Source organism: Lissotriton vulgaris, chromosome 2_1 (assembly GCF_964263255.1).
Source record: "Lissotriton vulgaris chromosome 2_1, aLisVul1.2, whole genome shotgun sequence".
Lineage (NCBI taxonomy): Eukaryota > Metazoa > Chordata > Amphibia > Caudata > Salamandridae > Lissotriton > Lissotriton vulgaris.
Window position 1 is genome coordinate 447,973,384 of NC_141687.1, and position 14,940 is coordinate 447,988,323.

Here is a 14,940-nt window from a genome sequence, read left to right on the forward strand (position 1 = left end):
CCAGGGGAAGAGGGCTTGGACAAGTAAGGGGAGGAGAACATTCAGGGCCTCCAGTATGCTACTATTGTCAGAAACCTGGCCACTTTCTAAAGGACTGTCGCACCAAGATGCGGATTGAGGGGGCATTAGTTACAAGACCACCACTGCAGAATAATACCCAGCATTCACAGCACCAACCAGTTTAGCCCGAAATAATTTACTACTACTTACATCCAATACAATAGCAACCCATACAGCAAACTATGCTACACCTCGAGGCACCCACCATACCCCAACTGTAGGATCCCACTCAAAAGGTATAGGTACCTGTGCAACAACAACAGACACCTATGTACCAGATGATGCCTCAAGCACCAACATTTCAGGAGACAAAACAGCAACTTGCACCTCAAGGGTTCATGGTGATTCCTTCCAACATTCCATTTGCGCAGGTCACCATCCAGCACTACCAGACAGTATGGTGTAGATGCAAGGACACCTCGCAGACAACTTTTGTGTGCCATGTTTTGTTGTGTACAACCAATGCTGAGGAGGGCTCCATTGTTTTTATCATGATAAACAACAATACTTGCAGCATTCTTATTGAAACAAGTGCTACTTACTCCTGTATTACATGAGGAACACTGCCCATTTCAGATCATAAAGCAGTCAGATAGGGATTATCTAGGGCAATACCTATGGTATATTTCACCAAGCCAGTACCAATAGAGATATGAGATCACTATTTGAGCAAAGACTGCTCTACTCACCACTCTCTTCAGTAAATCTTCTGGGACGTGACCTCATGACAAAACTCAACAGGACCATCAACTTTAATGAAGACGGTACAATGACCTGCTCTATTCCAGGCAGAATGATGGAAGTGACTGTGGACCCCTCCTTAGGCGATCAGATCAGGGCCTGCCTGGTGGATGAATAAGTCTTCTCTACTGCAGTACACATCATTGTTGCTAGAACACCAGAGCTAAAAGGCCGTACTGTCTAGCAACTGAAAGAGTATATTTTTCAGCTACAGTTCAGGTAAACCATTTAACCCAGTATGTGACACTGATTAGGTTGAAGTACCTGCCAACATCTGGACCACTGACCCCAATGTTGTGAGCCTCATCTGCTCTGCTAACCTATTCAGAATACCACTAAAAAAGGTGCTATACTACGAAGAGCACACTAGTGCCCCTTGTCTAAGGAAGCAGAGAAGGGTATTGCCCCCACCATACAAGCATTACTGGATCAAGGAGTCATATACCCCGGCACACCCCCCTGCAACTCATGTTTGTTTCCTGTGTGTAAGGCAAAAGCTAATCAATGGCATTTGGTACATGATCTGCGCATCCTTATTAACATTGTCATACCAGAACTGCCAATTATCGCAGACCCATCAGTGATTCTCACAAACATCCCCCCTGACACTACATACTTCTCCAATATGGAACTAAAGAATGTATTCTTCAGTATCCCACTGCATCCAGATAGCTATTATCTCACAAGTTCCATTTTCACTGTGCCCAAATGTGTTACTCAAGGTTATCACAGGTGTATTGTGAGTCCCCTAGTGTCTTTAAAAGAATTGCAAAAGCGGATTTGTCCAATTTTTAATGTGACAGCACCATGCTGCAATATGTTAAAAACATTCTGTTTTGAAGCTCCACGGACAGCAGTGCAGAAAATACACCATTGCACCATTAACCACCTTAGCACAGAGAAGATTCAAAATAGACAAAGGGAAACTTCAATACTGCCAGAAAGAAGTACACTACCATGGCTAATTGCTCTCAGCCTCAGGTAGACAAGTTACCGTAGATAGAGTTTAGACAATTTAGTGCACACCTGGACTGCAAACAGTGATAGAAATTTAGAAATTTCTCAGTTTAGTTAACTATGTCTGTTAGTGGGTCTTCCATTTCTCCACCATCACTACCCCACTGCTGAAAGCTGTGAAAATGACCAAGGGCAGACATGATAAGCTAGATTGGACAACTAGAAGGACGACAACTTGTACAGCTAAAAAATGAAATTACAAATTCACCAGGGTCCCCTGACTACAATAAAGAATTTTACCTGTTCACTCACTGTGACGGCAAAGTCATGACAGCAGTCCTCACTAAATATGGGCGAAATTTGCGAATTTGCGGTCTGCGAAATTGCGCAAAATTGAATTTGCGATCGGCATAATCCACGAATTTGTGCGAATTTGCGGATTTTTTTTGCATGTTCGGCGGGTTTTTTGCATATTCGCGGGCCGCTTGCAGCGCACCGACCACGAAGTTACCCAGGCTGTCATACATGGGCACGGCCATCTTGTGCGCGTTGCGTATTTCAATTTCCGGCGCTATTGGCAAGCTTGCGTTGTGTGCGGCGCGCTATTATGAGCTTGCATGAGTTTTTGCGAGCTCGCAAGGGAAATATCGCGCAAACTTACCCAAGCGGTCCTCAATGGGCGCGGCCATCTTGTCTTTCATTCATTGGTATGGTTTTGGGCATGCTTTTCCTATCCTCCCCTAATCTCTGCAATCCTTTGATTCTTTGAACTTTTTTTAATCTTTTTTATTCATTATCTATCCCTCTATTTTTCTACATCTATATTTTGTGTTTATTTCAACTTTTCGTTACTTTTAAAGCTACTTTTTAAAACTCTTTTCTTTTCTTTACTTTTTCCCTATTCTTTCCTATTTTTTTTCTTTAGCTGTCCAGGACCATGCCAAAGGGAGCCGGGAAGAGAAAGGGGAAGGGTCCCGCACCCCGCACCCGGCTCCCATGCAGGCGTTTGAGAGGGGTGCAAGTGGTGGCCAGGGAGATTTTCACCGCAGTGGAGGTGGCCGCCCTTATATTTTTTGATCTGCGCCACCTCCCTAAGACCGTGGGAGCAGGGGGCAGGCCCGGTCAAGGGTATGGCCTCCGGGTGCGTTGCCAGCGGTGGGATAAGGTGTGCAGGGCCATGCGGAGGGAGTCGGGGGTCCGGCGCACCTACGACCATGTGACGCACCGGTGGGCCGACCTCCTCGACCAGGAGCAGGACCTGCTCCACCTGCTAGGCGTGGAGATCCCTGGCCTTTGTGAGTAGCAATTTAATAACTACTTTGTATTCTTCTGCTCTGTGTTATATTGCTAATATATGTTTTTCCCGAAGAGCAAGAATGCTGCCTATTCGATTATATTGCAGGTAAAATAGTGTTTAAATAGCTTCTGTGATTGCAGGTGCTCGCCTCCTCAGTGGCGTTGCTACTATACTTACTTGTTTGAAAACTTTGTGCTCATTTGGCCTGAATATGTATGAGTGTAGTACTTTACAGTACTGCGTAATGCTAAAGAGACTAGAGACTCAAGTCTAGTCCTTCCTTTGTACTCCTTCTGCCACTATGAAGAAGAGATAGTGATGGACTGATAGGTTGAGTATATTATGACTTGTTATTAGTAGTAGGACATTTTTTAGTGCTCTGCAATCATGATGGGGGTCTGTGTCTGTCACGTTGCGTGCTGCTGAGTGCTGGCAGTCGTAGTAGAACCTTTTTGTTGTTGGTTTAGTTAGTGATTTACATAACTTTCCAAGTAGACGGTCTGCGAATACAGCAATACTGTACTAGTATCCTCCTAGTTGACCAGATCAGATAGGTCAATGCATGTAGTGCAATTGTTGCTAATTTGTTTCCCCGAGATAATTTTAGATTGTGGTCAACGAAATCAAATATTTCCAAAAAACGATCATCCATGTTTGTGTTTATTTCATGATCATCAGCACCTCCCAGGGGCAAGGCAGCAACATCCCATACTCCGGCGGAACAGAGTGGGAAGGAACGGTCCTCTGCAGGCTCTTCTGCTGGCCCCAGTAAGTTGTTCTGTTGTTAATATAATTATACTCCCCTAACTTTTACAGCTCCAATTCATTCCAAACTGTTTCCTAATTCTATTTTTTACAAAATAGTCTTTGATCTTCTTGTAGACTGTTTCTAGTTTCTTATCCTGCCTCTCTACCATCACTTTCTGTGCTACTACTATTTACTATTATTTATGAGTCGGTCTGTGTAGGTAGCTAAGCTTGCCCAGTCGGCAAACGGTGTTAAACAAAACTCTGATCCAGCAATAGCTCTAGAGGCACTCAGTGCAGTCCTCTGGGTTGCCGTTGCGGTCTATTCCAGTCTTCTTAATGTTAGTGCTTTGACAATTTCCAACAACAAAATCCCAATGTCCACCAAGAATAAGCTAGTAGTGGGCTTTTTGATTTGATAGTAGCACATACCATACTGCTAGTGTTTCAGGGGCTATTCTGCACATACAGAAGTATGGACAAGAGAAATAGGACATTGTTGATGGTAGGTGCAGTTTGACTTTCCACTTACCTCAGTCAGAAGTACCTGTGCGGGACTCGGGAGCCCTCTCCTTGTTGGAACTTCAAGTCCTCCTGGTGGTGATGAGGAGTAGGTGGTTCTGTCTGTAATTATAAAAATGTTGCATGTTAAAGAGCAAGCATTCATCAGTTGTGCCAAAAAGAGTTGCATGTTATGGCTAAGCATATAAGTTTACACCCTCCCCAAAACCGTGACTTCTTTTCTGTCCCAATAATTAAAAATTGTTTAACATTTTCTCTTCCATTACGAGACGAGTAGGGGGTGGTGTATGGCATCTAAAAATATGACATGTTTTTTCAAGGAGTCACAACTCGGATGCAGCACTTGCCACCACCAGTACCGGGGCCAGCAGCCCAGAGGAGTCCACTCGAGCGGCGGATGCGGCGGCGCCACAAGGAGGAGCTGAGGGGGGGTGGCTCAGCAGCGGTGGACGGTGGTAAGTTATTATTATACTCCTTACTTATTGACATTTTAGAGTAGGCTCGCAAATGAGTGTATGATTTACTGTAGAGTAGACAGTACAATACTACAAGTACACTGTACTGTTAAGAACAGTTAATGATTTAGAACTATATTTTTTTAGCCAATCACGGAGAAACAGTCACTCTTGACTTAGCAATAGCATTAGCGGTGGTAGTTCTCAAGTAAGCAATGGCCCCCTCTATTTGACTTCAAATCAGCTGGGAAACTTTTATCGTGAAGCCAAGTCATATCAGATGAACTTGAGGGATCTGAACGAAAAGGGAAAGAACATAGGGTCAATGGAAGGACGAGCGAGTCGTAACATTTATGACTAAAGAATGATATGTGTTTTTGAATGCAGGCAGAGGGGGCTGATAGGAAGGAATTAGATGCATGGCTGCTTGAAGCAAAGATGGTTGGAGGAGAAAAAAAAATGACTGCCTGTGTTGGTCAATCAGAAAAATCATGTGTGGTGTGCATTGCAATATATCATTTTGGTGAAACTCAAATGCAAGTCAAGACGGTGGTTTACCAAATAAAATGAAAAAGGTGTTATTTGGTTGTTGAGAAAAAGTAAAGTTGTTACAGTTGATACATTAAGAAGAATGATAGATGTTTACTTTGGAAGTCTGGATGGTATCTTCTTCCGCATACATAGCAGAGGTGTATGTAGAGCAGACGCTCAGTGCATGAAGGGTGTTACTTTGTTCGAACAGCATGTCCGTGCCAGAGTAGCAAAGCAGAGGAAATCCAAATAATACAAGTTGTGATTGTTCAGAAACTCTCCCTTGCCCAAAGTAACAGTACAGTAGATTACTTTGCAAGCACAGCATATATTGTGTATGTATTGTATAGTTGACAATTATATCAAGTCAAGTACCTTCCTCCGGAAATTATGGTTACCACACTCACTCCCTATGTTCATAATTTTCTTTCTGCTGTGTTAATCATGGGTGGACTATCGCTGTTGTTCACTCAATCTATCACAACAAAGCACCTACAGTCATCCATCATATAAGCAAAGAGATCATGTGACCAGCTGGATACATTATCAGAAATTAATAATCTTCATTTTCCTTTTGTAGTACTGAAGGCCCAGGGGGGGCAGTGCGAAATATAAATTACATTGAGCAGTAGCCCTTGATGTAACCGAGTATGGCCAGTGCCACCCCTGAACAAAAGTAAGAGCTTCCCCATTCCCACCTTCGTTGTGTCTCTTTTTCTTGGGCGCAAGCTGACTGAGCAGGAATTATGCCGGCTACCTCAAGTTCACGTACACGTAATTTCTTTCGCAAAACTAGAGAAAAAATTAATAATACTGGTGTACTCTCTGACTCTCTGACTATGTATTGAGTACATAGTGCTGTCTGGTAGTAGAATTCCTGTAACTCCCACTGTTAAAGGCCTACAAAGACGGTGGAAAGATACATGCCAAAATGTTATATTGTGCTTGCAAATTGCTAATGAGACAACTTTCTGTTGAATTATTTTGTCTTATTGTTAAAGAGTATTGGTTACATTTTTTTTCTTTCTTTCTTCATATAGATGCCCCCAAAAAGCTCACCAGAAGGGATATGGCTGTCCTGGCCAGGGCCCGGAAGCTGGAGGCCATTCGGGTGGAATATTCCCGGCTGTGGGCTCAGGAACAGGAAGAGGGGGCATCAACAACCTCCTCCAGCACTGCCCCCGTGTCCACCAGCCAGCAGCCTCCGGCACAGCGCCTTGCTCGGACAGCCCCCCGCCACCGCTCAGCTACAAGAACACCAGCAGCTGTCCCCCCCAGAGCCTGGAAGGCACACATGCGCCGCCTAAGCCTAAGAGTGGACTACCTGGAGCACAAGGTGGACGACCTTGAAAAACAGCTCCTTGTCCTCCGCAAGGAGCATCAGGACCGCCTGTACGGACACCGCCAGAAGTGACTGTGTCCCTTGCCCCTTTTTTAAAGACTGTTGGGGGGTGGGAATCGGGAGTTGGAGATTATTTGGGACTACTGGACTATTTGAAATGGACAATTGTTCGGGGTAGAGACGGGTGGGACTGGTTTATTTTTGTTAGGGGAAATATATCATTATTCATTTTACATACTTCAACATAGTGTACGTGTTGATCTTATTTTGTGGGGTGGAGGGCAGGGGTTACGGCACGTTTGGTTTCCTCAAACTTACCAGCATGAATTATCTAAAACGTCCAGAAATGTTCAAAAGTGCCACTAACAGAGTTAGTGAATTCAATTGGCCTACTAGTACTTTACTAGTACTACTGTCAGTCTCTCCTCCGAGTCCTAGCCCATTATTCTACCTCCCCAAAATGCTTATCTTACCTGTGATTCGTGTTTGAGAATAGAGCTAGGCACAGCGTATGCTGCATGTCAAATGGTGATTACGCCATCCCGGACCGAAATTCCGTTGTTGTGGTGTTAGTAGGAGTGGTACCACACTAGCAGTAGCAGCATATGAAAAACAAAGTAAAAAAATGAGCCATTGAGTGGCCTGAGAGTAGTATTAGAAGGAACAGTAGCCTAAGCCATGCTGAAGATAAGTATGGAGAAAAAAAGAATTGCATGGATAATTATGGCTACAACAAGAACAGTGACACAGCAGCGTAACCACAAGTCTTCTTGACATGTAGGAGGATGATGTTGACGATGGATCCAATCAATGGTGGGCATGAAATTCAGAATTTATTTTAAAACACTCATTGTTGCTTTTTTCACCAGAATTAAAATATCCTAGGATTCATCTAGCTGCCTGAAAATTGGTTTGAGGAGGTTGCTTGCACCTTATCCTCCCCAGCAAGTGTATGGAATTATTGTTGTAATTTACTCACACCTCAATGAAAACCATACAGCCCGGGGGAAGAGGGTTAGGGTTTGAAACTTGGATGGGAATGGGGTTTGTGGGGAAAGTTTTGTGGAGAGAGGAAAAAAAACACAGCATGGACAAGCAACAAATGAAGATAAACAAATCTTTGGATATGAAGCTATCCATAAATCTTTTAAGGGACATAAAGGAAGTGCATGCACTACTGCATGCATGAAGTTGTTTGCTAAATGGAAAGGTTACTGAAAAGAAAGTAGTACTTTCTACAATGTTCTAACTATGAAGAAACAATGTGATAGTACAGGGCTGCAGTAACTACGCAATTTCTTTTGCCTATCTGCCCTCAGAGAGATGAACCACTTAGTACAATAAATTAGTTTAAAAAATAGCAAAGACAAAAGTATACAATGGCTGGAGGGTGAATTTAAGCAGAGAGCAAACAAATGCACAGAGTCACACTCATAGAAGTTCAGAGCAATAACATTACTTAAAAGAAGTAGAAATGAATATGGATACTGTAACGGTATGTTGTTCTAGTTGTGCCTTTCGAATTTGGGAAGTTGCATGCATCCAGCCATTCCACTTTCTCGCGGTACTCCTCCATTCCATCTGACGCTCCGTCGATCAAAGTTGGGGACCAGAAGTCACCTTGTCCACTGCCTGCCTGGTGGATGCTGAATTGCGGGTCGCTAATTGTAAGCCTGAGTTCATCCTTTTTGCCATTGCACAGGGTAAAAGCCGGCCTGTAATTGTTGATGAAAAAACAGGAAGTGATATTAAAACACCACGGAGAAAAAAATATAAGGTACACTGTGTAGTGCAAAAATAACACTTTCAGTTTCAGAGACGACAGTATTACAATACATATAAGCATCATTTCGAAAGTGCGTACTCTGAGTCTCCTTTTCAAGGATAAATAAGTGTGGACAAAATTTGCGGATCTTTCCCCTAAAGCTAGGTGTAAAGTGTAAACTGTGATTTTAGTACAAAATTAGAACTTCCCAGCAGTGCTCCCAGACCCCTCAACCCACCGCTAAACATCTAGAACCCCCCACAAGCAGCCCCCCAAAAACATGTGATACTACTACCATGTCTAACTTTCAACCGTGCCAAAACGCTCTCTGCAACTAGGGCTAGGCCCAAACCCCCCTTTTCCACCATGGATGTTCCCCAAACCACTTGCATCCGATATTAGACCTTCCCAGCAATGCCCCCAGACCTCTCAACCCACCTGATTTTCTTCAAACCACTTGCAATCAAAATTAGACTATCCCAGCAGTGCTCCCAGACCCCCTGGACCATGCCCAAAAACCTCAAACCCCCCCAAACAGCCCCCCAAAAGCTTGCAAGTGAGCTAAAAAGGAAAAACATTTTCACCATGGATTTTCTTCAAACCACTTGCATCCGATATTGGACCTTCCCAGCATTGCCCCCAGACCCCTCAACCCACCCGCAAAACAATAGAACACCCCCAAACATGCCAAAAGCAAAAATGGAAAATGTCACACTTAGAAAATTTGAGGCCTACCTCAAAATCACTCCAAACGCACTCTGCAGCTAGCCCCTAATTCCCCTTTTCCACCATGGATTTTCTTCAAACCACTTGCAATCAAAATTAGACTATCCCAGCAGTGCTCCCAGACCTCCCGGACCACCCCCAAAAACCTAGAACCCCACCAAACAGCCCCCCAAAAACACACAAGTGAGCTAAAAAGGAAAAACTTTTTCACCATGGATTTTCTCCTCCAAACCACTTGCATCGGATATTAGACCTTCCCAGCATTGCCCCCAGGCCACTCAACCCACCTGCAAAAAAGTAGAACACCCCCAAACAGGCCAAAAGCAAAAATGGAAAACGTCACACTCAGAAATCTTGAGGCCTACCTCAAAATCACTCCAAACGCGCTCTGCAGCTAGGCCCTACTCCCCTTTTCCACAATGGATTTTCTTCAAACCCCTTGCAATCAAAATTAGACTTTCCCAGCTGTGCTCCCGAACCCCACAACTCACCCCCAAAAAACTAGAACCCCCCCAAACAGCCCCCCCAAAACATGCAATACTGCTAGGCCTCAGTTTAAATTTTGCCAAAAAGCTTTCTGCAGCTAGGCCCAAACCCCTCTTTTCCACCATGAATTTTCTTCAAACCACTTACAATCAAATTAGACTTTCCCAGCAGTGCTCCAAAAACCCCCGACCCACCCCCACAAATCTAGAACACCCCCAAACAGCCCCGCAAAAACATGCAATACTGGTATATCTAAAACATGGCAAAACATGGCAAATTGCTCTGTTCACAAAAAATTGCTGTTTTCAGCTTTCCACTACTTCCCAAGAATCTCAGCAAGGCAGAACAAAATTGAACCACTGTGCTCTTTGATGAAGAAGAAGAAGAAGAAGAAGAAGAAGAAGAAGAAGAAGAAGAAGAAGAAGAAGAAGAAGAAGAAGAAGAAGAAGAAGAAGAAGAAGAAGAAGAAGAAGAAGGTGTACGACTAGTTTTCACTTTTCACCCAAACACACAGGCCCGCAAAACAACAAAAAAAGGACTACATTCTGCCAATTCTGGACCAAGGAACGCCAAACCCCCTAAAACCTTGCCAACATCATTATGAATGAGCCTGCATCAGGCCCTGAGCCCTAGACTCAGCGGGAACCCAACCAACTTAAACCCAAAAACCCTAGTAAATCGAACTGAACCCTAAACCCTAGATATGCTTTGTCTGTCTGTATCAAAGAGCCTAGGTATGCTACATCAGGATGCTTCACTCAGTGGTGCCTGCCTTGACCGTCTGCATGGCCCTGCCGCAAGCATGGACCAAAAATCCGTTCCGCTCAAGAATTTGCGAATTTTCAGTAATTTCACGAGATTCGCGGAAAACCGGAAAACAGCAAATTTCACGAACATACGGATGTTTGGCCCAAGCTTGAGGCAGGGCCATGCAGACGGTCAAGGCAGGCACCACTGATTGAAGCAACCTGATGTAGCATACCTAGGCTCTTTGTCAGACAGACAAAGCATATCTAATTGTATGCAGCTAGCCACATAGCCCCAATTTTACATGAACTGCTGTCTGGAGTGGAGTGGACTCTGCCTGGTATAACAACAACAGTACACTGCCTCGCCCTCAACCACTACATACCACAAATAGACAGGCATGTAGTTCTGCTTTAGTGGTTGTTGTAGACTGGTTTACCTGTTTGCCGCTCACGAATTGGCCATAGTTCTTCCATAAACCGACGCTGATGATCCATCCATACCAGTGAGTGACTGTAAAGAAAAAAGATATATTATTTAATCAATCATCATGGTATATTGGCAAGTGAGTCCACTCCAAGGACATTTTGCATATTGAAAAATGCAACATAGTGGCCCATGAAGTTGTAGTACAATTTGAATTAAACAAGGTAAAAAAACAGAGTAGTAGACATGAATTACAATTACTGTGTAAAAGATTAAATAATAACTAAGACAAGACATATGATTCAACTCATGCACAAAAAACTAACAGCAATTGGTTTCGTCAGAGCCAGACAGCCATTGCTGTCCACTGCATGCCATCTTCTCATTATTCATTACCTGTTCTACTTTTTGTTCACATCTTCTTCGGAAAGTGAGGGCCCACAGGGCATCCTCTCCTGTCAATTTCAGAAGTAACTCTGTCAGCAATCAGCAAGCATGTAGTCAGTCAATAATTTCAGTCCCACTTGAGGGGACTCGTCTACGAAGACAAACTTTCTTTATTCTTCGTAATCCATCCATCTGCCTTAAGGGAAATGGATAGGGGAGTCTGTAGGAGGAGGATAGAGGAGCATGATTGAGTTGTGAACTAGTGAACCTCAGAATGCAGACTGCGGCACCTTCAAATCAATAAGGAAAATAAAATGAAGACAGTGCTGCTGATGGATTTGTTGAGATTAGGTGATTAGAGTTTTGTTGTGGTAAAAGTTGCAAAACAAAGAATGACACATAGGAATAAAAGTTGATAAGGACAAAAAAAGGAAGTCATTTTCAGGTCCTGGTGTCAGGGAAGTAGAGCTCGTCCTCAAACTCTATGAATTGAGCCGGGAGTAGGTCAGCTAACAGAGAAGAACTTCCGTCACCTAAGTCAGTGTCCTCTTCTTCCTGCGTGCATTTACTTACTTTGTAATCTGGTGGTATGAAGTGCTGATTCATCTTGATCAGTGTTAACCTCTCCACATTTTTGGGCAAGAGGCGGTCCTTTTTGAAGTTACAATAGCACCAGCAGCACTGAAAACAGGTTCAGAAGACACGCTTGCGAGTGGGCAAGAGAAATCATTTAGAGCCAACGTTGGTGATCAGTGGCCATAGAGGCCTTTTCCTATACCAATACAACAATGGGTTCTGTTTAACAAAGACCTCTGTGGATCATCCAGATAGGCCTGCAGCATCGACTCAAGGTTCTCCATGATTGCTCCACTTTGCGTACCATCTGTGGCCTCTGCAGCACTGGAACGAGCAAACCCTTGATGAGTTAGCCATTCCGCTTCCGACAATATTATGGCTGTGCCTGGTGCAGGTGAGGATGACGATTTGGTTGCTGGCGTCGTTAACGGCTGGGAGGGAAAGTGACTCCCTTCGGCCACAGATTCAGAAGTGGAACTTGACGCCGGATGGCCTGCTGATTCAGTTGTGCTTCTGCCGGCTCCGTCAATTTTCTGCCACTCTTTTTTGAACCGAGTTGCTGACACAGCTAGCCAATGTTTGTACTTTAAAACATCTGCTTCATTAAAAGGAATGAATGCTTTGCTGGCCACTGCCTTTTTGTACCGTGGAGCCAGAATAGTGGCACAAATGTAATAGTGTTCTGTATGTATGTTTTTAAGCCTTTCATTGGTAACTAGGCTGCTTAATAACCTCTCTGCCAACTGATATGCATCTTGCTTTTCAGCATCATCTCGGAACGTTGAAGACACCGCCTTCAATTGGTGCTCTAGCATGACCAACAATGGGATAGCTTTGCCCAAAGAACAGTCCTTCCTGCTGCCTTCACGCGTGAAGACCTCAAAAGGACGAAGCATGTCTGTCAGGCTTGCAACTAGCTTCCATTCCTCCAACTCTAGCCTCATGTCTTTCATAGTAAAACCTAGTTTACAGACATAATCATTTATTAAACCCCACTGCTCAGACAGATGCTCAAGCATGTAAAAGGCTGAGTTCCAACGTTCCAAACTCTTGGATGAGTCCTTTGACTGGCAGTCTACGTTCATGTTGAATGCTCCTCAGCTCCTTCTGGGCCTTAAAAGGAATGGCTAAAATGTGTGCAGATTCTTCGGCGGTGGTCAGAAACTTGCTGACTGTGTTTTCTTTTTTCAAGAAATCTTGCACCACGATGTTAATACTGTGCGCCAAACACGGCACTCTGAAATAGTCACCTTGCTGCATGGCCTTACCTATATTACTGCCAATATCCATGGAAACATAACCAACTATGCGATTTCTTGGATGCAGCCATTCATAGACATTCCTATTAAACTCCTCCAAAGGGTTAGGTGCAGTATGAGTTTTCTCCATGGCAAACATGGCTACTGTTGCATGTTTCCGACTAGCTTGAAAAATTGTGGCACTGTCAACACCTGCAGATAACTTGTCTCTAACCCCTGCAAAAGAGACCCAGTGTGAAGTGATGTACATGTAATCAAGGGCTTGGCAACTGGTCCACATGTCTGTTGTCAGGTGGATAGTGTGAACAGCACTCTTCTGCAAAGCTGCCCCAATCACCTCCAGCACATCTTGATGTAGTGCTGGAAACGCATTGCTGGCAAAATAGGACCAGCTAGGAACCTTCCATTTAGGGCAGACTGTTGCCACAAATTCTAGAAACCCACCCCTTCCATGAAAGAAAAAGGGAGAAGGTCCAGCGCTAACATTTTAGCCAGCTTTGCTTTGGTTTCGTTCAAATGGCGCCTCCGACCAAAACATTCTGCTAATGGTGGGCTGGACCGTTTTACGTGATGATGATGATGATGACTTCTTCAAACCAGTTAGGCTCAGTGATGTACTTTTTTGCATTGGTGTCTCTCCCAGACTCTTAGTGTGCCTCACACATGTTGCAGGGGTAGAGTGTGTGGGCGCTACCACTGCAGTACTGCTGCCAGGGGTACTGGGTTTACCAGAAAAAAAGTCAGTCAGATCTTGACTTCCCCCTGCACAATCAGCCCCTCGTCAGCATCAGATGCAATGTGAATATATACATTTGGATCAGTATGACTTTTGGCTTCCCGGATCTTCCTTAGGCGCGTCTCCCACTGGATAATATGGTGTTTTTGGAGATGACCTCTCTGGCCTCCGGTACCATAGTTGGTACCAACCTTACCCCGACTAACTAATGTTTCAAAATTTGAACAAACGACCATGTTTTCTGCTCTTTGGCTCACAGTTAAGAAGTCCCAAACTGGGGACTGGAGATGTCTGCTGCTGGTGGAGGTGCTACTTTGAGTTTCAATGCCAGATGAAGTGGAGGATAGGCGTGGCTGAATTTGTTTCTGTTGTTCACTTAGAGCACCACTACTTGAGGTAATGGAGGTCGAGCTGGATGGAGGTCCCTGCCGGACCTTCTGCCTGAAAAATATGGAAGCTGTAGGTCGTGTTGGTATTGTAGTTAACTGTGTTGGTGGTGGTACCAGTGCCACCCCACCCACATCCCGCTCAGCACGGGATAGGGTGAAAATGTTTTTCTGCTGCATGCCCGCTGGGGCTGGAGTGACGACTGTGATGACTGGGTCGTCGTCAGACTGTTCGTCAGCAGCAGAAGACACCACTTCTTGTTTGTCGTCATCACCCATAAGTGGAAGCCTTGCGGGAACCTTCCTTTTAGGCTTAGCTACCTTTGGCGGCTCATGGCGTGCCTCACTCTCAGAGTGCATTGGTGGGTTCCAATCAAGATCAAGGTCATCAGAATGAAGGGGGTTTGAAGAAGAACTTGTAGTAGTAGTAGACCTCCTTGACCTTTTTGTTGCTGGAGATCTGGAAGAAAATGGATCATCATCAGGAGGAGTGGCTTCCTCAGATAATACCTCTGCTTGAATATCAATTTCCTGATATGCCTCTACTTCTGAAGGATTAAGCGTTGTACTCAGTTGTGCCGCTCCATGAACCTCTAGTTGCACCTCTCCATGCACCTCTCCATGCGCCTCTATTTGCGCCTCTACTTGTGCCTGTACTTGCACCTCTCCTTGCGCCTCTCCTTGCGCCTCTCCTTGCCCATGTACTTGCACTTATACTAATTTCACCTGTAGTTGTCGTTGCGGCTGTGGTTGTTAACACTCGTCAGCTGAGTTACATCCAGCGTTGATTGGAT